The sequence below is a fragment of the Coenobita brevimanus genome, chromosome 67 (genome assembly GCF_032717465.1).
Source record: "Coenobita brevimanus isolate Jiangsu-jjx chromosome 67, ASM3271746v2, whole genome shotgun sequence".
Lineage (NCBI taxonomy): Eukaryota > Metazoa > Arthropoda > Malacostraca > Decapoda > Coenobitidae > Coenobita > Coenobita brevimanus.
Window position 1 is genome coordinate 18,711,214 of NC_137020.1, and position 24,645 is coordinate 18,735,858.

Here is a 24,645-nt window from a genome sequence, read left to right on the forward strand (position 1 = left end):
GTGTGTGTGTGTGTGTGTGTGTGTGTTCCCATTATATCTCATGAACAGTTTGAGCTATCAATATGAAACCTTCAGGGTATCAAGATATGTCCAAAATCTTGGACGAGTTCGAAAATGGTCACTTGGGGTCAAGGTTAAGGTCACGAATATGGCTGGCAAAGGTCAACTAGTTTTCATCGCCCGCCTTTAGCACCATTATATCTCATGAACATGAAATCTTCAGGGTTGCAAGATATGGCCTAAATCTTGGACTTGGCCAACAGCGTATTCTGGCAGGCGATTAGCATTCAGCTCCAGAATGCTTTTCTTTCACTTCCAAACGAATCCATTACCGCTCAGAGCACGTTTGCTCCATCGAAAAAAAAAAAAAAAAAAAAAAAAAAAAAAGTGTGTCATGTTTCACACGCAGTGCAAGACGCAGCACAAGATAAAACGCAGCACAAGATAGATGTGGTCGTCAGGTGGTTAAAGTATTTCTGAAATTACTCAAGCTCGATCCCAGACTGGGACAGGGAAGTCTGATGATTTGAATTGCGGTAAACAGACTTTATTAATGTTGCACAAGATCCACCGATATGTCATAAAATGTCTCCGGTATTACTATTATGCCAGTCCTGGACGGAATAGTACAAGTATAGGACAGTGTGCAGAAATGGTGAAATGTGAAGATGAGTAATTGGTGGGAAAGCTGCATGACCTCAGGGAAAAGACAGTCAGGAATGCGAAAAGCAGCACACACACACACACACACACACACACACACACACACAGAGAGAGAGAGAGAGAGAGAGATTGTTCTCTCTCTTTGTGGAACGATTCAGGGTGAAGCATGGATGAAGATTTTCAGTCAAAGGTGAAGGTCACACAGGAAGGTCAAAGGCCACAGTTCCAAGGAAGAGTCACTTGAATAGGTTGAACCTTGACTAAAATTAGTGGAAATGTTAAGGGTCAGGCAAGAACAAAGGCATTCAATGTTGAAAACAATCAGTTATAGGTTAAGGTCACAGGGCAAGGCCAAAGCTTGACCCGTGTGTCTGTGTATTAGTTAAATCAGTTGTTATATGCTTTGAATCAAACTTGGTAGATGAGTTAAGGATCACCCTAAAGACTGACCCATTAATTTTCAGAACAGTTGGTCAATGGTCAAGATTACCCGGCAAGGTAACTTAAACAACTTTTCTCTGATGCCGACTAACTTTGTGGAAGAGTTCAGATTAAACTAACGATAAAGAAATTCGATTTTTAGAGCTATTAGTCAAAGGTCAAAGTCACAGGGAAAAGTAAAGAAATCAAGGTCTTTGGATAAAGTCAGCTAGCACATTTTTTATTTGATGTGAAGGGTTAAGGCTTAGGCAGAAATGAAGTAACTCGATTTGAGAATAATCTGGCGAAGGTAAAAGTCACAGGGCAAAGTGACCAGTTGATGGTCACACGTACCGCGCTCTGTAAGTGTTCTTTCTTGTTCTGCATTAAAAGTATCTGATACCAGCAAGAGTAAAAAACAAATGACGTCATCTGATGGAAACGATTAGCCTACGCGAACACAGTATTTTCCCTACTCTCTTTATTCGTGCCTCTTTAAAGCAATTAATTGTACTCTTCCTAAGGGAGTTCCGGAGCAGGAGGGGTTAAATGAAGCCTTCATTAACATCATTGTCGGGGCAAATGTTTTGCTATTCAAGCAACGCCTGAGTATTTTATTCAACTGAGGGTGAGGCACACTAGTCCATGCTTGTCACCATCAACAGGGATACAATTACCGGCTGGGTGAGTATCAGAGACAGTGACAATCCAATGAGGCAGGGGGGCTTCATATAAAATCTAAACTCTCTCATGAATACTTCTTCTCTTGAGTTTTACTTCAGCTAACGCCAGACGATTTTATTTAGCTGAAGTTCATACTGTAAGTGGCATAGGAAACTTAGCAGCACCTCTTCCCAAGCAATTTATTTTGCGTATTACATCCGAGCATTTACTTGCATGTTATGTCGTTTTAGTAGCATCATAGTTTGCATCAGTTCTTTTTTTTTTTTAATGCTAGGAAGAAGGAACCAAAGGCCGCGAGCCTGCAATTAATGTTCCTTCCAAGAGAAAAACAAGATACAAGAGAGAGCCAAATTCAAGATCCGATCATTTCGAGATGCCTGGACGCACTGCTTTTGAAAGACTGGAGATCACAGGAAGCAGGAAATAAAGACAGAGGGAGACAGTTCCAGAGTTGACCTGTTGCATAAATGAAGGATTGGGAATACCGGTTAATTCTTGCATTAGAGAGTTGGACAGAAAAGGGATGAGAGTTTGCTGCTAGACAGCTGCTACGTGTCCGTTGTAGTGGTGCAGGAATGCATGCAGACAGTTCAGAGGAGCAGTGACCATTGAAGTAGCGATAGAAAAGAGATAAAAAGGCAACAGTATGGTGAAGATACAGAGGTTGAGGAGAGTCAGTAAGAGGAGGAGAGTTAATGAGACGAAAAGCCTTTGACTCCACCCTATTGAGAAGAGCTGTATGTGGGGAGCCTCCCCACACATGAGAGTTGTACTCCACACAGGGGTGGATAAAACTCCTGAATAGAGTTAACAATTGTGCAGGGGTAAAGAAGGAATGGAGTCGGCATAGCACACCTAATCTCTTGGAAGCAGATTTTACGAAAGATGTAATATGATCTTTCCAAGATATGTCCCGAGTAAATGAAACCCCAAGCATGTTCAAGGATGATTCAGGATTAAGCTGAATATTATTAACATTAGTAGTTATACCTGTGGAAGATTTTGTCGGGTTGATAGGTGTAAAAACTGAGTCTTTGATGCATTAAAAACAACCAGGTTATTTTTTACCCCAGTCAGAGATACGAGCCAATTCAGACATTAGGTGTGCCATAGCCTCATCCATTGTTTGCTGAAGTAACTGCTGAGATGGACGTCGCAGAAACCGAATGTAAAGGTGAAGGGTGGAGTCATCAGCGTGTGAGTGGATAGGGTTAGATGTACAGCTCAGAAGGTCATTGATGAATAAAAGGAAGAGAGTTGGTGATAGGACAGAGCCCTGAGGATCACCACTGTTGATAGATCTAGGAGAAGAACGATGGCCGTCTACAACAGCGGCTATAGAACGACCAGAAAGGAAGCTAGAGATGAAGGCAAAGATAGAAGGATAGAAACCGTAAGAGGGAAGTTTGGAAATTAAAGATATATGCCAGACTCGATCGAAAGCCTTTGAGATGTCAAGTGCAGTGGCAAAGCTTTCGCCAAAGTCCCGAAAGGAGGATGACCAGGAGTCTGAAAGGTAGGTGAGAAGATCGCCAGTGGAGCATCCCTGACGGAACCCATACTGACGGTCAGAAAGAAGGCTGTGATAGGAAAGATGCTTTAAAATTTTTCTATTAAGAATTGACTCAAAAACTTTTGAGATACAGGATGTTAAAGCAATTGGACGATAGTTAGAGGGTTCGGAATGGTCTCCCTTCTTTGGGACTGGCTGAATGAGAGCAAACTTCCAGCAAAAAGGAAAGGGACAAGTTGATAGACAAAGGTGAAAGAGTTTGCCTAGGCAGGGTGTAAGCACAGGAGGGACTCTATCAGGCCCATATGCCTTATTAGTATTGAGGCCAGTAATGGCAGAAAATACATCAGCTGAAGAAATTTTAATGTCAGCCATGAGGAAGTCAGAGGGGGGAAGTGATGGAGGAACAGCACTGGAATCGTCTATGGTGGAATTGGAGGAGAAAGTCTGAGCGAAGAGATCTGCTTTATCAGAAGAAGAAATAGCTACAGAGCCATCAGAGTAGAATAGAGGAGGGAAGGATGATGAGGTAAAATTGTTAGAAAGGTTTTTGGCAAGGTGCCAGAAGGAGAGGGAAGAATTCGAGTTGGAGAGTTGAGAGCATTTAGTACAGATGAAATTATTTTTAGCAGAACTTAGCACGATTCCGGGCAGAAACATATAAAAGATGTGATTCAGGGGTGGGTTGGCTCCGATACCTTTTATAGGCCCTCTCCTTGTTGTGGACAGCATTAGATCAAGCATGATTAAACCAAGGCTTTCTTGCATTATTCAAAGAATATGAGAAAGGAATGTATGCTTCCATGCTCGAGAGGATAACCTACGTAACGCGCAAGGCACACCCAGATGGCTCCCGGCCATGGAAGCAATAATCATTCCAGGGAAAATCAAAGAAGTACTGCCTGAGGGCCTCCCAATCCGCAGCTCCAAAGTGCCACAGACGACGTTTCTTTGGAGGGTCCACAGACCATACTGGAGCGATAGGACAGGTTAAGGTGATGAGGTTGTGATTGGAGGAGCCCAACGGAGAGAAAAGAACAGTGTAAGCAGATGGATTAGTTGTAAGGAAGAGACCAACTATGTTGGAGCTCTCTCCAAGGCGGTCAGCGATATGGGTAGGGTGCTGTACAAGCAGCCCTAGGTCATTAAGGATAGAAAAGGTGTAGGCTTGTTCGCCAGGTGGATCAGTGAAAGGAGAGGAGAGCCAAAGGTGGTGGTGAACATTGAAATCTCCTAGAATGGAGATTTCAGAGAAAGGAGAAATGGATAGAATGTGTTCCATCGTAGAAGTATGATGGTCAACGAATTTTTGACAGTCAATAGAATTAGGAGATAAGTAAACAGTGTAGATATATTTAGTCAGAGAATGACAGGAAAGCCGAAGCCAGAGTGTAGAGAATTCAGAAGAATCGAGTTCAGGAACATGAGAACAAGATAAGTCGTTGCGTATATATTCACGACAACCACCTTTGGCTTTGAAATTAGTATAAAGTAGGAGGATACAGAAAAGGGTCTGCTGTCAGTTGCCTCAGACAGCTGAGTCTCAGTTAGGAAAAGAAGGTGAGGTTTAGAGGAGGAGAGGTGGTGCTCAACAGAGCGAAAGTTAGAGGAAAGGCAGCGTATGTTGCAGAAATGAAGAAAAAGAGAGTCAGACAGTGGTTCCAGGCAGCTCGAGTCGTCACCGGGAGAGGGGCGGATGGTGGGGGCATTTATAGTCCCCCCCCCTGTGGACTCCGAGGCTACGTGTTGTGCTGCCATGATTTTTTTTTTTTTTTTGAATTTAGGAAAAGGAAGTGTAGTGTGTACTGTGCATGTAGTTTGGTGTTGATTGAGAAACTTGTATTGGAGAGCATGCTGGCCTACTCTCTGTGTTACTGAGACACTGGAAAAGTTCAGCAAAGGGAGATGGTCGGGACCTAGTCCCGAGGGCTGATGAAATGGGAGCTCCAGCTCTCCCTGTCATCAGTTTTCCATCCACCTTGGGAGTGCTGCCCTGCTCGACTGGTGCTACAGTCTACTCCTTTAGTACATGCAACAGGATACTGAGGCGCCGTGTGCAGAGCAAATTGCTTCAGAACAGCTGCTGCAAAATTTCCAAAACCACGTATAATAGCACCTAAGTCATAACAGCCTGTAAATGTTAATATTGGCACCATTAACCTTCTCATAATCGGGACAATTCTGCTACTGTATCGCAGCTAACACCAGATAATTTTATTCAGCTGAAGGTGAGTTAAAAGAGTGTCTCGTACTGTATATGTACAACAGGCTGTAGGACACGTCCGAATCGAAGTACCCCTGTACTGCAACCACGTTTGAAGCCAGAGAACTTGTGCCGTTACCGAGATGGTTGTTTTGGTGTCTGTTGATTCCGCATCAATATTTTATACTTTTTGTAAGATAAAATAATTTTAAAGGACTAAATTTAAAATATGAGAAAGTTGGAGATACCAGACCCAGGTACAGTATATGCACAGTAAGTTTTAGGCCAGTCTGCCCGGGAAAAAAAAAAAAATGAGTGCGTGGCAAGGAATGTTGGTAAGAAAAACGAAAATACGAACACGACGATACTGACACGCACACACACACACACACACACACACACACACACACACACACACACACACACACACACAAAACTTAAAGAATGCAACACGTGCGACATGGACTTTTTCCAATGACCTTTGGCGAGTGTACTCCAAATCAAATTTCTTCATTATTGCTTGACCCTCGACCTTCCAATTGGTGTGATTCAAATTGGATCAGAACTGAGTTGACCTTGCCTTGTGACCTTGACTTTTGACAGATTTATCAGAATCGAACATTAACATCCTTGCGTTACCATCAGGAGTAGACTGTAGCACCAGTCGAGCAGGGCAGTATACCCAAAGTGGATGGAAAACTGATGACAGGGAGAGCTGGAGCTCCCGCTTCATCAGCCCTCGGGACTAGTTCCTGACCATCCCCCTTTGCTGAACTTTCTCAGTGTTTCAGTAACACAGAGAGTAAGCCAGCATGCTCTCCAGTACAAGTTTCTCTAACTGTCAACACCAATCTACAGGCACAGTACACACTACACTTCCATTTCAAAAAAAAAAATAAAAATAAAGGAAAATGGCCCACCCATACCATGCCTCGGAGTTCCCGGGGGGGGGGGACCATAAATGCCCCCACCATTCGCCCCTCTCCGGTGACGACTCTTTGAGCTGCCTGGATCCACTGTCTAACTCACTTCTTTATTTCTGCAACATTCGCGGCCTTCTCTCTAACTTTCTGTCTGTCGAACACCACCTCTCCTCCTCTAAACTTCACCTTCTCTTTCTTACCGAGACTCAGCTGTCTGAGGCAACTGATAGCAAACCCTTTTCTGTATCCTCCTACTTTCTCTGTACTCATTTCAAAGCCAAAGGTGGATATTGTGTATTTGTAAGCAACGACCTATCTTGCTCTCATGTTCCTGAACTTGACTCTTCTGAATTCTCTACTCTCTGGATTCGGCTCTCCTGTCATTCTCTGACTAAATATATCTGTGCTGTTTACTTATCTCCTAATTCTATGACTATCAAAAAATTCTTCGACTATCTTACTTCTACGATGGAACACATTCTATCCATTTCTCCTTTCTCTGAAATCTCCATTCTAGGAGATTTCAATGTTCACCACCACCTTTGGCTCTCCTCTTCTTTCACTGATCCACCTGGTGAACAAGCCTACATCTTTTTTATCTTTAATGACCTAGGGCAGCTTGTACAGCACCCTACCCGTATCCCTGACCACCTTTGAGAGAGCTCCAACATACTTGACTTCTTCCTTACAACTAATCCTTCTGCTTAAACTGTTAATCTTTTCCCTCTGTTGGGCTCCTCTGATCATAACCTTATCACCTTAACCTGTCCTTTTGCTCCGGTAGGGCCTGTGGACACACCAAAGAAACGTCGACTGCAGCACTTTGGAGCTGCAGATTGGGAGGCCCTCAGGCAGTACTTCTTTGATTTTCCTTGGAATGATTATTGCTTCCATGGTCGGGAGCTATCTGAGTGTGCCTTTCACATTATGGAGGTTCTCAGGCACAGAAGCGTACATTCCTTTCTCATATCCTTTGCCTAAAACAAGATAGCCTTGGTTTAATGACGCTCGTTCTAATGCTGTCCGCAACAAGAAGAGGGCCTAAAGAAAGGTATCAGAGCCAACCCACCCCTGAATCACATCTTTTTAATGTTTCTGGGCGGAATCGTGCTAAGTCTGTTCTTTCCTCTGCTAAAAATAATTTCACCCATACTAAATGCTCTCAACCTTCCAACTTGAATTCTTCTTGCTCCTTCTGGCACCTTGCCAAAAACCTTTCTAGCAACTTTACCTCATCATTCTTCCCTCCTCTTTTCTACTCTGATGGCTCTGTAGCTATTTCTTCTATTGATGAAGCAGATCTCTTCGCTCAGACTTTCTCCTCCAGTTTCACCTTAGATGATTCCGGTGCTGTTCCTCCATCGTTTCCCCCCTCTGACTTCCTCATGGCTGACATTAAAATTTCTTCATTTGATGTATTGTCTGCCATCACTGGCCTTAATACTAACAACGCATATGGGCCTGATGGAGTCGCTCCTGTTGTCCTCAAGAACTGTGCTTCTGTACTTACACCCTGCCCAGATAAACTCTTTCGTCTTTGATTTCAACTTGTGCCTTTCCTTCCTGCTGAAAGTTTGCTCTCTTTCAGCCAGTCTCAAAGAAAGGTGACCATTCCCAACCCTCTAACTATTGTCCAATTGTTGTAACATCCTGTGTCTCGAAAGTTTTCTAGTCTATTCTTAACAGAAAAATTTTAAAGCATCTTTCCTATCACAACCTTCTTTCTGATCGTCAGTATGGGTTCCTTCAGGGAAGCTCCACTGGTGATCTTCTCACCTACCTTTCAGACTCCTGGTCATCCTCATTTTGGGACTTTGGCGAAAGCTTTGCCATTGCACTTGACATCTCAAAGGCTTTCGATCGAGTCTGGCATAAATCTTTAATTTCCAAAATGCCCCCTTGCGGTTTCTATCCTTCTATCTGTGCCTTCATCTATAGCTTACTTTCTGGTGGTTCTATAGCTGCTGTTGTAGACGGCCATAGTTCTTCCCCTAGATCTATCAACAGTGGTGATCCTCAGGGCTCTGTCCTATCACCAACTCTCTTCCTTTTATTCATCAATGATCTTCTAAGCTGTACATCGAATCCTATCCTTTTGTACACTGATGATTCCACTCTTCACCTTTCCATTCGGTTTCCGCAACGTCCATCTCAGTAGTTACTTCAGCAAACAAGGGATGAGGCTATGGCAAACCGAATGTCTGAGTTGGCTCATAAAAGATAATCTTGTTGTTTTTAATGCATCAAAGACTCAGTTTTTACACCCATCAACCCGTCAACATCTTCCACAGGTATACCCACTAATGTTTAATAATATCCAGCTCAATCCTGCACATCCTTGAACATGCTTGGGGTTTCATTCACACGGGACTTATCTTGGAAAGATTATATTGCATCTCTTGTAAAATCTGCTTCTGAGAGATTAGGTGTTCTAAGCTGACTCCATGCCTTCTTTACCCCTGCACAGTTGCTGACTTTATACACGGCTTTTATTCGCCCCTGTGTAGAGTACAACTCTTATGTGTGGGGAGGCTCCCCACATATAGCTCTTCTCATCAGGGTGGAGTCAAAGGCTATTCATCTCATCAACTCTCCTCCTCTTACTGGCTCCCTTCAGCCTCTGTCTCTTCACTGCACTGTTGCTTTTTTATCCTTTTCTATCGCTACTTCAATGGTCACTGCTCCTCTGAACTGTCTGCTTGCATCCCTCCACCTCTACGACGGGTGCGTAGCACCAGTTTAGCAACAAACTCTCATCCCTTTTCTGCCCAACTCTCTAATGCAAGAGTTAACCGGTTCTCACAGTCCTTCATTTATGCAGCAGGTCAACTCTGGAACTGTCTCCCTCTGTCTGTATTTCCTACTTCCTATGATCTCCAGTGTTTCAAACGCAGTGTGTCCAAGCATCTTGAAATGAATGGGTCTTGAATTTGGCCCTCTTTTGTATTTTTTTTTTTTTTAAGGAACGTTTTGCGGGCTCAGCCTTTGGTTCCTTCTTCCTCGCATTAAAAAAAAAAAAAAATGGACCGTTTCTTAGAGCTTAGTCTTAATTAGATACAAACTGTTATGCTGATCTTGCCATGTGACGTTGGCCTTTGGCATGTACTAAAAACTGTAGGTCAGCCCATTTTTTGTTCCTCAACTCTTTCACTAAATCTGATACAATCATGTCGAAATAATTTTAGTCATTTTGTTCACACACAGACACACACTGGTGGTAATTTGACCTTACCCTGTAACCTTGCCCGTTGACTGAGTGTTCTAAAATAAGATCTGTTCATTCTTGCCTGATGTCTGGCCACACTTGCCTGTTCGTGGCAAGTTTCAGACATTGTCACGAACACAGTGGCGCCTCGAACTTGTACTTCAATGTGTGAGTCATGTTTGTTGCACAGGTAACGACAAGGCTTAGTACGGTGGACATGAACTCAGCAAGTAAAAAGCTCACGGGAAAATGGTGAACTGTATCCCTGAAAAGGGAGTGGTCCAGAGACCAAACCTTAATGTTGATTGACCTACACCACACGTGTACATACGAGGGTTCTTTGGGATGTTAATGATGAGTACTATTCAACAAAGTAAATAAGACAAACGTCTAAAAGATATGAGATCCATTACGACTTAATAAAACAGTGGTTGAGAGATACATCATAACATTAATTTGTTAGGTAAGGAGGGAGACAAGGAAAATAAAGTGCAAATCTTGTGATGGACGAGACAACGCATATATCAGTAAATGATTTTTATTCTCGAGCCTGAGATTTATGTTAAACACCAACAAACCACATTTTACATACGACAGTTTCCTCGTCCACACAGTATCTCAGCAGCAACTGCAGCAAGGACCACATTTTCACTTGCCTACACTGTGATGGGTACTGTCAGACTTTTATGGACTGCGCGTTCTCTTCACATCTGTCTCAAGCATGCTGATGACATTGCTGTAATCGTGTGTGTGGCATACTGCTAACAGCAACATGTTTCATGTATGTGGCATACTGCTAACGTATGTACAACTCGTTTCATGCATATTTCTAACAGTGTTTTTGGGTAAAGTTTTTGGCAAGCGTAGCCGGACCTTTACTCCTATATCAAGCTTATCTTAAATCAGATGAAACCTACTTAACCTGTCCCTTCCATGTGACCTTGGTCTTTGACTAACTTCTCAAAATCGAATCCCTTAATCCTTGCCTTATCCTGAACCTTTCTACAAAGACTGATTCGAAACTGGATAAAAACTATTTAAGATCGCTCCTGTTTTACCTTCAAGTCTTTCACCAAATATTTTATCTAAATAGGATAGGAGCTTTTAAACATGACCTTGCAATATAAACTTAATCTTTGACCTGTTGTGCTAGGAACAATAGGTCAACTCCCTGGCCGACCCTCAACCATTTCATCAGATTCTGTTAAAGTCGGTTCATGAATGTTTCAGTTATTCTGTTCATACAGATTCACAAAAGTACACGCAAAGAGCAAAACATTACACGCACAGGAATGTCTCTCGTGCTGGTGTAGTAAAACCTTTTCCTTAAAAAAGAAAGACGTCATTGCTGAGAAGAGAATAAACAGTTTCTGCAATAAGCAAACCTGCATGTCACTGATTTATTATTAGGAGTCGCTTTATTTGTTCAATTTTTTATTCTTATAATGTTCATGACGGTCTGGTTGTGAAGTGTTTGGCAGGTGCATGAGTGACAAGCAGTATTATACACACCTCCAGCCCAGGAAGGTTCGTAATTTAATTTGGACGCTGAGGACAACAACAGCTTTAGGCCAGGTTGCAAGGTTACGTTCTCCCCCACCCCCAGTCTTCCTCTCCCCTCCGCTTCCCACCTTTGCTCTTCTTCACTCCACCTCTGGTGTGTGTGTGTGTGTGTGTGTGTGAGAGAGAGAGAGAGAGAGAGAGAGAGAGAGAGAGAGAGAGAGAGAGAGAGAGAGAGAGAGAGAGAGAGAGAGAGAGAGAGAGAGAGAGAGAGAATTTTATAACTTATTTCAAAACCGACTAGAATGGCACTCAGTAGAGCGCATACCTCCGTCAATGCCCAACATGCAGTTCCTTTTAATTCAACAAGTCCTACTTGTTACTGTACAGCAGCTGGAAAAAGACCATCCCCCTATAAAAGCATATTTAAATCCGCTAGATCTGGAATTTTATATGAATCCACGCCAAACTGTACACATTCGTAGATACCAATATCCTAAATATGCCTGACTTTTTTCATCAAGATCCATGCAATATTTACTGAAAAATATGCGGAATTGTCAAAAAATACCATATCTCGCAGTGTTAAAGAAAGTGATTAAAGATTCCTGGATCAGCACCTTCATCCGGATTCGCACAAAAATTTAATGGAGTCTATTCTGGGCCAAGGCCCATTCTCCTACCAAGTTTCGTGGAAATCCGTCCAGTAGTTTTTGTGTAATCTTGCTCACAAACCAACCAACCAACCAACAAATAAACGGACAGGGGTGAAAACAAAACCTCCTTGGTGAAGGTAATGAAAGGAAAGCTAAGGAACAAAACCACGTTCGTCGATCCTGTGCCAGCTTCCTGCCGTCATTACTATCAGCATGCCAGCACCCAAATGACCTGTGATTAACCTACCTGAACTACTCTGGAACAATTTAGTACGGCAATTAGTTCAGGCTGCTTCAGGTACAGTTACATACAAGGCGAGTCAAAGGGCTGGAAACACTGAGGAAAATGTAATGTTTCCTTTTGTTTTACCTACCTTCTACACTGACATTTTTTGTTTCTATCTCCAGACGATTTTAGTCAGCTGAGGATAGAATTTGCAAACTAGTGGGGTTAGAAGCAGCTAGTACTGTGTTTGATTACTAAAATGCCCTGTGTTGTGCATTTTTCTTCTGCGTGTCCGGACTTTCACTCATCCTGTACGTTGTCTTAAGTCATACTAGTCGTATTCAGAGTCCGTCACTGCGGCTAACCCTTTCACTACCATGACGTATTATTCTTAGTTTACTGGTTACAGACGATTTATTTAACTTAGGAGACCCACCTGGTAGTGAAGAGATTAAAGGAGGCTGTTCTCAAACTTCGAAAAATCTCTCCTAACCTGAATAAAATCATCAGGGGTAGCAAAAATACGAGTAAATGTAAAATAAATGTAACACACGTCAAGTCAAGTCTGGGCAATTTTGGTTCATTAATGCAGTTTTAGGGACATTTTGGTAAGGTTGGGTTCATTCAGGCATTTATCTTCGTTAAGAACCTTCATATTCAGTGCAGCTCAGTCCAGGTTCATCCAGGACCATTCAGGACCAATTAGGACCACTTAGTACAAGCGTGGTTCATTGTGGTCTATCAGTGTCAGTTCAAGTCCAGTCAGGTCCCTCACATCTACTTCAGTCTAGGTGAATCATTTCAAATTAAGAAATTCAGGTTCAGTTAGGTTCATTCGGGTCCTTCACATGCATTCAATCTCAGTTAGGTAATTGCTGGCCGTTCAGTGACATTAAGGTCAGTTTTGCTCCACCAAGGTCACTTGAAGGGCATCGAGGTCCAATTAGATTCCTTGAAGATTCCTTGAAGATAATCAGTGTCATTCACCTCTCACATTCAGTCCAGCTCAGTCGGATTAATTCAAGACCATTCAGTGCCGCTTGGATCCCTCTAACTCTTTCTCTCCAATTTTCCAATTAACTCTTCCCTCACACCACTCCCCCTGCTTCTCTCCCCTACTCTACTTCTCACTTCCCCTCTCTCCTATCCCTTTCCCTCCTCCCTAACTCTTCTTTCCCTCCAACCTTCCCCTTCTCGGTGACTTCAGTACATTTCCGCAATACTGCATGCGCCCAATTAACACTTACATGAAGTGAACAGGGGCTGCATCCACAAACTTTCTTGAGCTTCAGTTGTATTCACAGTTTATCATCTATTTATACAGCTACTAAATATTTTAACAAGCAAACTAAAGTGAATATTAAGGTGAAAAGAAAAATACGTTCAAACGCAAAAATTATGATGATTCACATCAATGGAGACTTGTTAATCATAAGAAAGGGTTGAAAATCTGTAGGAATGATGTGCTGGAAGCATGAGTGACAAGGAACATATTTTCATCGGCTTAGAAGGCTTTAAGTTAATAGCATCTTCTCTTTACGTGTGTGTATGAGCTCTGGTACAAGTGATATCCCATGATCACGTGAAGGCACATATACCAAAGGAGTCAGTTTGCCGCACCAAGGTACCAATTAGCGTTAGCCTCTCACAGCCAGATGTCGCTCAGTTTGGCGACTGCAAGAGCCTGAGAGTGCTGAAAGACTTTTGTTGGTTACGCATGCAAATCATTTCTATACTACAAAGATACAAATATAAATAGAATCACTGCCACGTAATAGGTAAGATAAATCAATAAGGAAGAGCGATAAAGCTCCCTGGACGTTAACCTGGCGAAGATCTTCTCCCAAGATCTTCGCCCTTTAAGCAATTTGCTCAGTGTCTCCCCTCGTAATTTGTCTTCGAAAAATCACATTAATTCTATATCAAAAGCAGGTACGAAAAGATTTAGTATGTTGAAAGGACTCAGTGCTTGCTATGCAGTAAATTGCTGGTTAAGTACAAGGATCTGATTCACCCCTATATGAAGAACGGCTTTCACGTGGAAGGGGACTCATGACATGCAACTTCTCGTCGCCTCACTTGCGTCTCTCTCTCTCTCTCTCTCTCTCTTGTTATAAGGTTCCTGTTTCTCTCCTCTTATTTCCTCGCCCCAGCTGTTCCTTTTGATTTTTTTTTTTTTTTTCCATTTTTTTTTATATCCTCTTTTCAGTTTCACCATACGTTTTCTGTTCCCCTACATAGTGTTTTTTAGTCTTTATGTCACTGGATATTACGACACGGATTTAATTGTACGTACACAGATTTCCAAAACGAAAAAAATAAGTCACCCAGACCCATCTCACTGGACCTACTTACCCATGAATTGATGTAACCGTGAAGTAAATCAATCCAAACCCATTTTAACGCCGTGGTGCTGATCTCCTCGCGTTATGGACGGTTTGTAGGTTGGATTCGGTGGCTCTGGAGATTTCGTAATAACTCTTCCTCGGCGCTTTGTCATGAATATCGCACCTCAGTATCATCTTATACTGCTGCAAACTATGTCCATATGAAAGCAATATAAACAGCATACAAGAAAATGTCAAAGTGTAATATATTGTAAAATAAATCGTTTTAGCAAAAAATGGTATAAAGCCTATGCCTTTTACTGTGGAATACGGCCCTGCTGAGAGGTCCCGGCCTGTACCTCAGTAAATATGTTTCTCTCGTATTAAATCTTTACTGTTTTTACTGTTTCTGTCATAATTCTTCCACGGGCCTGCCCTAGTACACGCAACAGGCATATATTCCCACGACTCCCTAATTCTTTCCTTTTCTTCTACACAGGAATAATATATAATGGTCCATATATTAGGCTACATCCTCTTGCTCTTCCCTGGTCAGTTTACGTGTGCTGCAGTGTCGACTAGCTTAGCATTACCATAGTATTCCCTGTTTAATTTTTACTTCCCATATCCCTACTCATGCTTCGTAGCCTTTTTTCCCCATTGATTTCATGGCTGACTTAAATTCATGAGGCAGCCACTATGTACGTGACATCCCATCAGCAAATTGAGCCATCCCGACAACGTACATGATACCTCCAGCTCGCATTGTACTGATCACTCTGTGTAATGCCTGCCTTCCAGTCCTCATGCACACTCCCTTGCGCTGCTGATAATCTACATAACTTCCAGCTCCCTAAGGAACCTCCGTTGGTCAAGTCGGTACCGTGTGTCTGCCAGCCCTCCTGACCCGAGTTCAGTCTCACCCCAGGGAGGAAAATTAAGAGGTGCAGTAGGATGTCCTGGCATGTGTTGTCATATGTTTGCACCTTGTCGAGGTTTACTCAGTGACGTATAAAGATTCTCCTGCTCACAATCATTGCAGCACATATTTCCACATACACTCTTCATCCTGCACTCCAAAAGCCTTCAGCATCTAAACCCGTGTGTGGGAGAGTCAGATTTATAGTGAGGGAAAGTGGTGGTTTTCCTCGGCCAACGAATTGGTTGTCCTTCAGGATCTGTAAAGCACGGCATGAACATGTGTGATAAAGCTGCCCACGTACAAGACGTACGTCAAGTGTGGGCAAGCCGGTGTTGCTACAGTGCATACGAGTATATACTCCATTAATACCTCTTCCTCCACACACACACACACACACACACACACACACACACACACACACACACACACACACACACACACACACACACACACACACATACCACTCATCTTAAGCGCCTTTTCCGCCTTAATCTTCACTCAGTACGTTCATTCCACATATCTCATTCCATCGTCCACTGCCCGTGTCCCTGTTAAGGTCAGTGCCAAGTTTGGTGCTAATACTTGCCCTCACCCAGGCCTCCATCCACCCCATTAACCCTGCCACCACAAAGCCTTCATTTTATGCCTCAAGAGAGATCCCTCTGATGGAAGAGATTAAGTAACTGGTGGAAAAGTGCCTCCATCTCTCAAGGGCCTCACGCTTCTTTCCCAACACACGGAACCATAATTATGCTCTTAGGCAAAAGAGGTTCTCTAAAATCCCTTACTCATGATTAGACTGGCTTATTTCACCATTTCACCTTGACATTCATTTGTTGATATGCATATATTTTTAATACTTACATACTTTGTTTAACCGTCATAGACGAGAATATTGACGTGGGATATGCAAAAGTACAGTGGTTAGGAAGAGATCACACACACACACACACACACACACACACACACACACACACACACACACACACACACACATCGCTCGCTGGTGCAGTGGTAATGTTCCCGCTTGCCAACTGGTGGACGGGAGTTCGCGCCTCGCTCAGGTTGCGAAAAGTTTCACTGACGAAGTGGGTGGTTATTGTCTCCCTTGAGCAAGGGGATGGGTGTGTGCGTGTGTGAAGGTCACAGCCTTTCCCTTAGATCGGACTATATGAGCTCTCAGCTCCCTTCCGGGAGGGTAAAAGCTGACGATCAAGAACATCAAGTGATCCTGACCGACCCGGTGAATTACACACACACACACACACACACACACACAAATATATATATATATATATATATATATATATATATATATATATCTATATATATATAGTACCTCCTTTACACAATTTGATATTATAAATTCCCAAATAAACACAGTTATTTCTCTGAACCAGGACCTTTGTAAAATTAATCAATAGGGACAAAAAAATCTGATCTCATTTAATGCTCAGAAAACTAAATACATTAATTACTCCAACAGAAAGAATCCCTCAGACTCTCACTTAATTTTAAATGATGTCAGTATTCCCATATCCACTACAACTGATATCCTAGGTGTTACTCTAAACCTCAACCTAAGCTGGACAGCTTATGTTAAATTCCTTGCTAAAAATCTATTTATTTTCTATTGCTAGACGCCATAATCCCGTACGGGGTGGCCATTTATCTCTGAGTTATTTGTTTTACAGGGAGGGGCACTAACCCTCCACCAACCCACTTGACACGTAGGGAGCACGTATTGTTTGGTTGTATGGTTACCACCCAGCGTTGTAAATGGTTTCTTGGCTTACAGGAAACCATTTGGCTTGTCACTCAATGTAAAGCCACCTGTAACGGAAAGAAAAGCATTAAGAAGTGACAGGAAAGATAGGAGAAATAGGAAGAGAGGAGGGCAGGCACAGAAAAAGAATGATAAAGGCTAAGGAAGAAGTAGGCAGCACTACATCAAGTGAGTGGATGATGTCTGCCAAAGAACTGGGACTTATGTACAGAGTTCGTGAATTCTTCACTGACGAGCAGATGGCCACAATATACAAAAGTCATGTGCGTTCTCAGATCGAATACTGTTCACCACTGTGGAGTGGATGTGGAGCGGTTGCACTGAGGCAGTTGGACAAAATTCAAAATAAAGCCATTAGATTAATCAATAATCTTGCCATCACGCAAAACCTTCCTTCATTATCAGTACGTAGAGTTGTTGCTTCTTTAGCATTATTTTATAGATATTTTTACCGTAAGTGTTCAGACGAACTGGCTTCAATTGTTCCTCCCCTTCACATTTTCTCCCGAAATACTCGGGCAGCTGGGAGCGCCCATGAATTCACACTCTCTTCCCCGCAATGCAGAACCTCTGCTCATCAAAATTCATTTATCCCCAGAACTACTACTCTCTGGAATTCACATCCTGGGAGTTGTTTCCCACAAACATTTGATCCACTTCAGTTCAAATCCAGTTGTTATGGGTATTTTATGAATGGAGGATGCCTTTAGGCACATGGACTTATTTTTTTTACCCTTTGTTTTTCCTTCCTCCATTCATTATCTATTAAAAAAAAAAGAATTTGGGCCAGATTTTCGTCCATTCGTATCTTGCTTCACGTATCTCAGTTATGTTGTAGTGATCTTCTTTTGTAAACTCAGAATTCAAGATGGAGGGAATACAATTGTGGGCAAAGTCAAAGTGAAACAAGTACAACAATCTTCCTGAGCTGAGGAAAATTCGTGTTTCAGTCATGTGTATGCACCCTTTATCCCTCTGCCACTACCCACACCTCCCTGCCTCACCTGCACTTCCACTCACAAGTCTTTTCTTGGCCCAACATTTTATATTCAGTTACCGTGTTTATCATGGATCATGAACTAGCTTTCACCACTATTAAGTTTCAGTAGCAATTTACTGTTTTTAGACATTTGTTTGTTTTTTCGTATTTTCTATAACATCCAATCGCTTTACTTGTGAGGTGTCTGGTAGCTGTATGCGTTATGAAAAGAGTATAAACAAAGAATGTTATGCACTGCTTCCCCTCCCCACTTTCTCTCTGTCTATATATATATATATATATATATATATATATATATATATATATATATATACTATGGGGTGTAAACTTAAAGTAGCCATTTATTTCAATCAGTGTGTGTGTGTGTTGGGGGGAGGGGTTATGGCCTTTGGGAATCTTCCTTTCTTAAAACGTGGTTCCAGCAGAGATCTACTATTTTGCAAAATATCGCATTCTTAGGTTAAAAAGAAAAATAATAATTACGGTGTTACTGTCCCCCTAAGGATTCCCCTCCCCCCGTGTGGGTTGCTCATCGGGGGTTCCAGACTGCCTAGTAGGTGACTGGGGTAAATGACAACCAATAGGCAAAATTTCGTTTTCCTAACACTCCTCCCATGAGGTCTGTACTCTGTTTTTCAAGAAAATACAGTATATATCTCAGTGAGTGAGTGAGGGTGGGAGGGAGGGAGTGGCACAGTTAGGGACAAACACTATTTGGCCGTCCCTGTGGGTGCAGCACAAAACGTCATGGTAGTGGGTGGGACTAGCCTATCGGAGAGTACATCAAGCGCTTTCATAATGACTGTCCCTGAAGTGAAATAAAACTGCTGGCCGGTGGCAGGACCAGAATATAAATGGTGTCATCATACTGAAGAGATTCAGAGTAACTTGCGAGAAGGTAAGCAGAAGTAGATAGAAAAGTGTAGGTAAGAAAAAGTATGGCATCCTTTACCATTGGAAATCCTTCACATTTACCGTAGATCTCTCTCTCTCTCTCTCTCTTTCTCTCTCTCTCTCTCTCTTTCTCTCTCTCTCTCTCTCTCTCTCTCTTATAAGATTAAAATGTAGAAGAATGTTAATACGATCATGAAACGAAACAGCCATTCATTCAAATCTCTCTCTCTCTCTCTCTCTCTCTCTCTTTCACACACACACACACGCACACACACACACACACACACACACACACACACGCAATCTCAGACCTCAGTATTCACAGCTAAAAACACCCACCGACACACATCATAGGTATACAAGTCATAATCTCTTCTCTTACATATACATACAGTAAGCCGACATGCACAACCAGGCATGTGCACATAACCTTGAGGTGCATGCGCGCGAACACACACACACACACACACACACACACACACACACACACACACACACACACACACATGTATGCACAGCACAGTAACTGAATACATGAAAAATTCAAACACATCAAATAAACTACACACATAAATTTTATATCTCTCTGTCAGTATAATCGATGTATTTATATATCTGTCTAGCAATCTGTTTAATAGCTGGGGTACCCGGTGTTGGCCAGGTAAAACCCTATGATCGTGCATGCCAGCATTGCCTGGGACCTCGGATGGCCACTTCCCCTGTGCTGGAACGCCTGGGTCACATTTTACACACTGAACCTGTGGTTCTCCTTGGGTCCATTTCTTCAGGAATTTATTCCCCATGGACCTATTCCTACCATGGACTTATTTTCCCACTACCCACCCACTCATCAGCCTTTTCCACCTACCTTGCTCACCCACTCACCTACCTCCCCTATTCAACCACCCACCCACCTTCCCACCCACCCTGTCCACCTACTCACTCATACTCATTCACTCATCTTGTCCACTCACTCACCCACGCACACTGCACATACACTCAACTCTATCCACGCACCCCACCCACCCTGCCCCACCACACCCACTCACCCTGCCCCTCCACATTCACCCATTCACTCAACCTACCCCACCCGCCCTGCCCACCCTACCAATCCGTCCATCCATCCGACCTGTTTTAGCTAATAATGATATGGTGTAGAATTAAAAAATTTCTGCGGTACATGACTCCCATGTTTCCACCATTTTGTCTTAATTATTTCTAATTAGATAATCTTGGCCATCAGGGGCGCCACTTTAACAACTGTAATGTATACTGTACATTTGAACTAAAAAGTTACACCTGTTAGAGTTGCTTAGAGAGTTCTGTATGTATCCCCTCGATATCCATAGAGAACGGAAGGACACACAGACAAACATTCTTTTATCTATCTATCTATCTAACTATATCTGTATATCTATGACTATGTCTATCTACCTATTTATATCTGTATATCTATGACTATATCTGTTACTGTGTCTATATATTTATATAATGTGTGTGTGTGTGTGTGTGTGTGTGTGTGTGTGTGTGTGTGTAGGAGAACCATAAAGTTTATAAGTTTAAAGAACGTTTAACTAGTGTAAATCATAGGTCACAATGACAAAAAGTTCAGCCTAATAATACCCAGGCAAAACTAGTTGCAGGGATGCTGGGGAATGCTCAGGCTGTAGAACTAAAATGTTATAAGCCTAATTTTAATAAAGCATTTCAGTTACAGGTAGTGACTTCGTGTGGGTCAGACCTATCTGGAATTAAGAATATTACATCACCGAATGCTAAGTGCAACGGCAGATCAACTGTGAGCCACTTTATGACGTTCTCTTGTCTCCTATAGCAGGCCACACAACAATGCCAAGCCATGATTATCTCATTTATATATGTATGATTTTGTGTATCGTCACAAAACGTATACAGGCGCCGTATCATGATCATATAATTTCATCAGAGGATTTCAGTCAGGCCAGGAAAAAGCTTGTACAGTATAATGAAAGGGTTGGAAAGTCTCAATGATAACCACTTCAGTGTACTGATGTCTTTTGTAATGTACTTTTGTTAACACCACTTTATAATATTTACAATACTAAGAACATGCCATAGCGAAAGGACTAGAAAGTCTCCATTAACCCCTTCACTACGATGACTGTCCTTCCTAAGCTGAACAAAAATCATCTGGAAACAATAATAACAACAGAGAAAAATTCTGATCTTAAATGTCAAGTTAGTGTGCCTTTCTGTCTGCGTGGAAACTTCCTGAGTCATCCTGCTGCTGCTGAGAAACACTGCGCTGAGTAGGTGGATCGTCTTGTGGGTGGATACCCGCAGGACAAGGTATATTAACTTTCAACGTCCAAATATTCAGCTGAAATTAATCTATCCAACTTGGGTAGTAGCACTCCTAGGCTGTAACTCCTGGAAGGCTGTCCCTCCTTGATGGTAAGATGGTTTCCCTGGAGGGGTTGGCCTTCCAGGGGTGCTTTACACCCCCGGGACATTCACTTCCTCTGGGGGGTTGACTATTACGGTGACAGGCTTTTGTTACTGCCCTTGGTGAAAGAACTAACCTCTTCAGTACGATTATGCTATTTTAACTTTTGCTCATTACAGAAGATTCTACTTACTCACGACAGATTTTAAAACTGGAAGGGTTAGATATTTTCTTCCTAAGCCTCTTCACAACCGGAGGGCTTTTCAAAACCGAATAACACTGTTTTGTAGCAGCAAGATAAAAGTACATTAAGACGTCATCAAAGTAAAACTGGGGGGGGGGGGAGAACTAAAACCTCTCTCCTTGAAATGGCATAGGACTATGGAGTCCAATGGTCAGAGAAAAGGTCTACTGTTGGGAAGGAAGCGACTTCGATCCCGGGCTACAGGAGAGAACAGTTTGAGTATCTGAAAGTCTCTAAAACATAAAAAGACCTGCTCACACTATCAAACCAGTCCTGAATGAGACAACCCTGCCATGCATTCAGTATGAACGGTGAGTATTAGCACGGAGATGGTGACCTGTGAAAATAGGCTAGCTGACTTGTAGGAGTACTGCATCATGCCAAGAGTTAGAAAAAAACCTCTCTCCATTCCATGTGTGTGTGTGTGTGTGTGTGTGTGTGTGTGTTACGTATCTCACTCTGGACATTGACAAACCAATCCTTTCCCGAGGCCCAACAGTCTTTCTACGCTCAAAAGATGGTGCCACAAAGCTTCACTTCTGAACAACTAGAAGTTAATACTTACTGTCCATACTCAATACACGCTGGGGTTGTCATAGTCAGTGCTGGTGTAATGGTATTAGTGGGGGTGGTTTTATGTCCTGCGGTGGGTTGGTTCCCTGTATCAGCCTGAGATAAATCTGACTTCTCGGACGGCAGTGTAGTGCAATTGCATTTTATGATACGATGATGATGATGATGATATTCCACTGAAAATGCTGATTAAAATGAATATCCATGAAATGACGCAAAACTGTTGAGTTTTGAAAGTTAGATTAACCTGCCCAGCTATACTATAATAATCTACTCTCTCTCTCTCTCTCTCTCTCTCTCTGCTCAATTATCCAATAAGATACTGAAACAGACTCGTTCTCTAGATATCTTCAGATTTTCTCTCCCTCCCTCACACACACACACACACACACACACACACACACACACACACACACACACACACACACACACACACACACTCAAAATTAGAATTCTCATGCTAAAATCATTAACCATCCTTTGCTTCTCAGTCAGTTTGTTTGCTCGTTCTATCGTGCAACAAATAACGCTGAAAAATACATACGTGTCAGTACCTTCAGGTAACACACATACACACACACACACACACACACACACACACACACACACACACACACACACACACACACACACACACACACACACACAGATGCCCTCATGTGTGCACTTCACCAAACCAATTTCTCCCATACAGCCCCTCTCTCTCTCTCTCTCTCTCTCTCTCTCTCTCAATCAGTCAACAGATAATTTTGTCTGTACATGTATTTATCAACCACAAATGCACCAGCACACAGACATAATCTCAACATTATCCCACACTGCTCGGAGAAACACAAGTTCTATCCCGGGCAGTGGCAGGGAACAGTTTAATAATGTGGATATCGTTAAAATCAACTTTACTAATCTTCCATACGACCCACCGATACGACACAACACATCCTTCCTAACAACCCGTGCATGCATTCAGTATGGAAGGTGGGTATTAGCGCCGATGCAGGGATAGGTGAAGAGGCAGTGCATACAGGAGGCTGATAACCCTTAGGGAGTCTATGTATAGAGATGAGAACACACACACACACACACACACACACACACACACACACACACACACACACACACACACACACACACACACACACACACACACACACACACACACACACACACACACACACACACACACAGTGCTACAGGTACAACTACTTTAAGGTGGTAGGTGGTGGTGACCATCATCCACTCGCTTGATGCAGTGCTGCCTACTTCTTCCTTCACCTTAATCATTCTTTTTCTGTGTCTGCCCTCCTCTCTTCCTATTTCTCTCATCTTTCCTGTCACCTTTTATTACTCTTCATTCCTTTTCAGATGGCTTTACATTATCAAGCCAAATGGTTTTCTGTAAGCCAGGAAACCATTTACAACTCTGGGTGGTAACCATATAACCAACCTATACGCGTTCCCTACGTTTTAACAAGTAGGTTGGAGGAGGGTTAGTGCCCCTCCCCGTAAGACAACTAACTCCAAGACACACGACCGCCCCTTGTGGAAATATGTCTGGCTATAGATTCATAGACAGATAGGCTACCACTAACATGCAACAAGAAGAAGAAGAAGAAGAAGAACAACAACAACAACAACAACAACTACTGCTACTACTACTACTACTACTACTACTACTATTACTACTATTACTACTACTACTACTATCAATACTACTAGTACTCTTCCTGCTGCTACTACTATTGCTCCTCTCTCTCTCCCTCTCAACAGGGCCACTCTCACCGTCATCAGCTTATCAAGAGAATCATCAATCTCACCCTCATGCAGGTCGACGTGGTTACTCTCTCTGCTTCTCTCTCTCTCTCTCTCTCCCTCCCTCTGTATGGTACTTTGTCCCCTGTTTGTCTGTCTGTCTCTGCGTATGGTATTTTCCTGTCTTGCTTTGCAGAGCTGGTAAAATAGGAACATACTATGCAAACTGTGATGTCTGTTTTCTCCCTGCAGGTTACGTAGATTTGCAGCAAGATGCAGAAGAAAGATACCTGCTCATTTTTGGGACCGACGTAGCCGGTTTGTGTAATCGTCTAAGTATATAAAAACATCCTTCAGCTCCCTCCCTGTTCCCGGAAAGGAGGATGGTGGAGTTCAGGAAAATGGAAGCTTCAGTGTGTAGTCCATGGGATTCACTTCCAGATGGGCCCAGGGTTGCAGCCACCACCACTATTGTCTTGCCTTCACGCTGATGCCACATGATTTTATTCAGCTGAGAGTTAGTCACAACAGCCTGAGAGACGTTACCCTTTCGGTTTCTTCTATAATAAGTCCTCGCCATAAATAAAAAAAAAAACGTGTATTTTTTATAGGAAGACTGGCGAATTACGTAAAAAAATGTATATTAACACTCTCAGCCTCCTATTTCCTTTCTCCCCTAAATAAAATGACATACTGTTAACTGAATTAGGATGGCAGAGTTGTTCCGGCCAT

General features: G+C 42.6%; 1 protein-coding gene across 1 annotated transcript in view; it reads right to left on the reverse strand.

Moving 5' to 3' along the window:
• The window catches only part of LOC145405517 (ammonium transporter Rh type B-like), a 76,010-nt gene that overhangs the window by 42,965 nt on the left and 8,400 nt on the right, over positions 1-24,645 (reverse strand). The window lies entirely within an intron of this gene.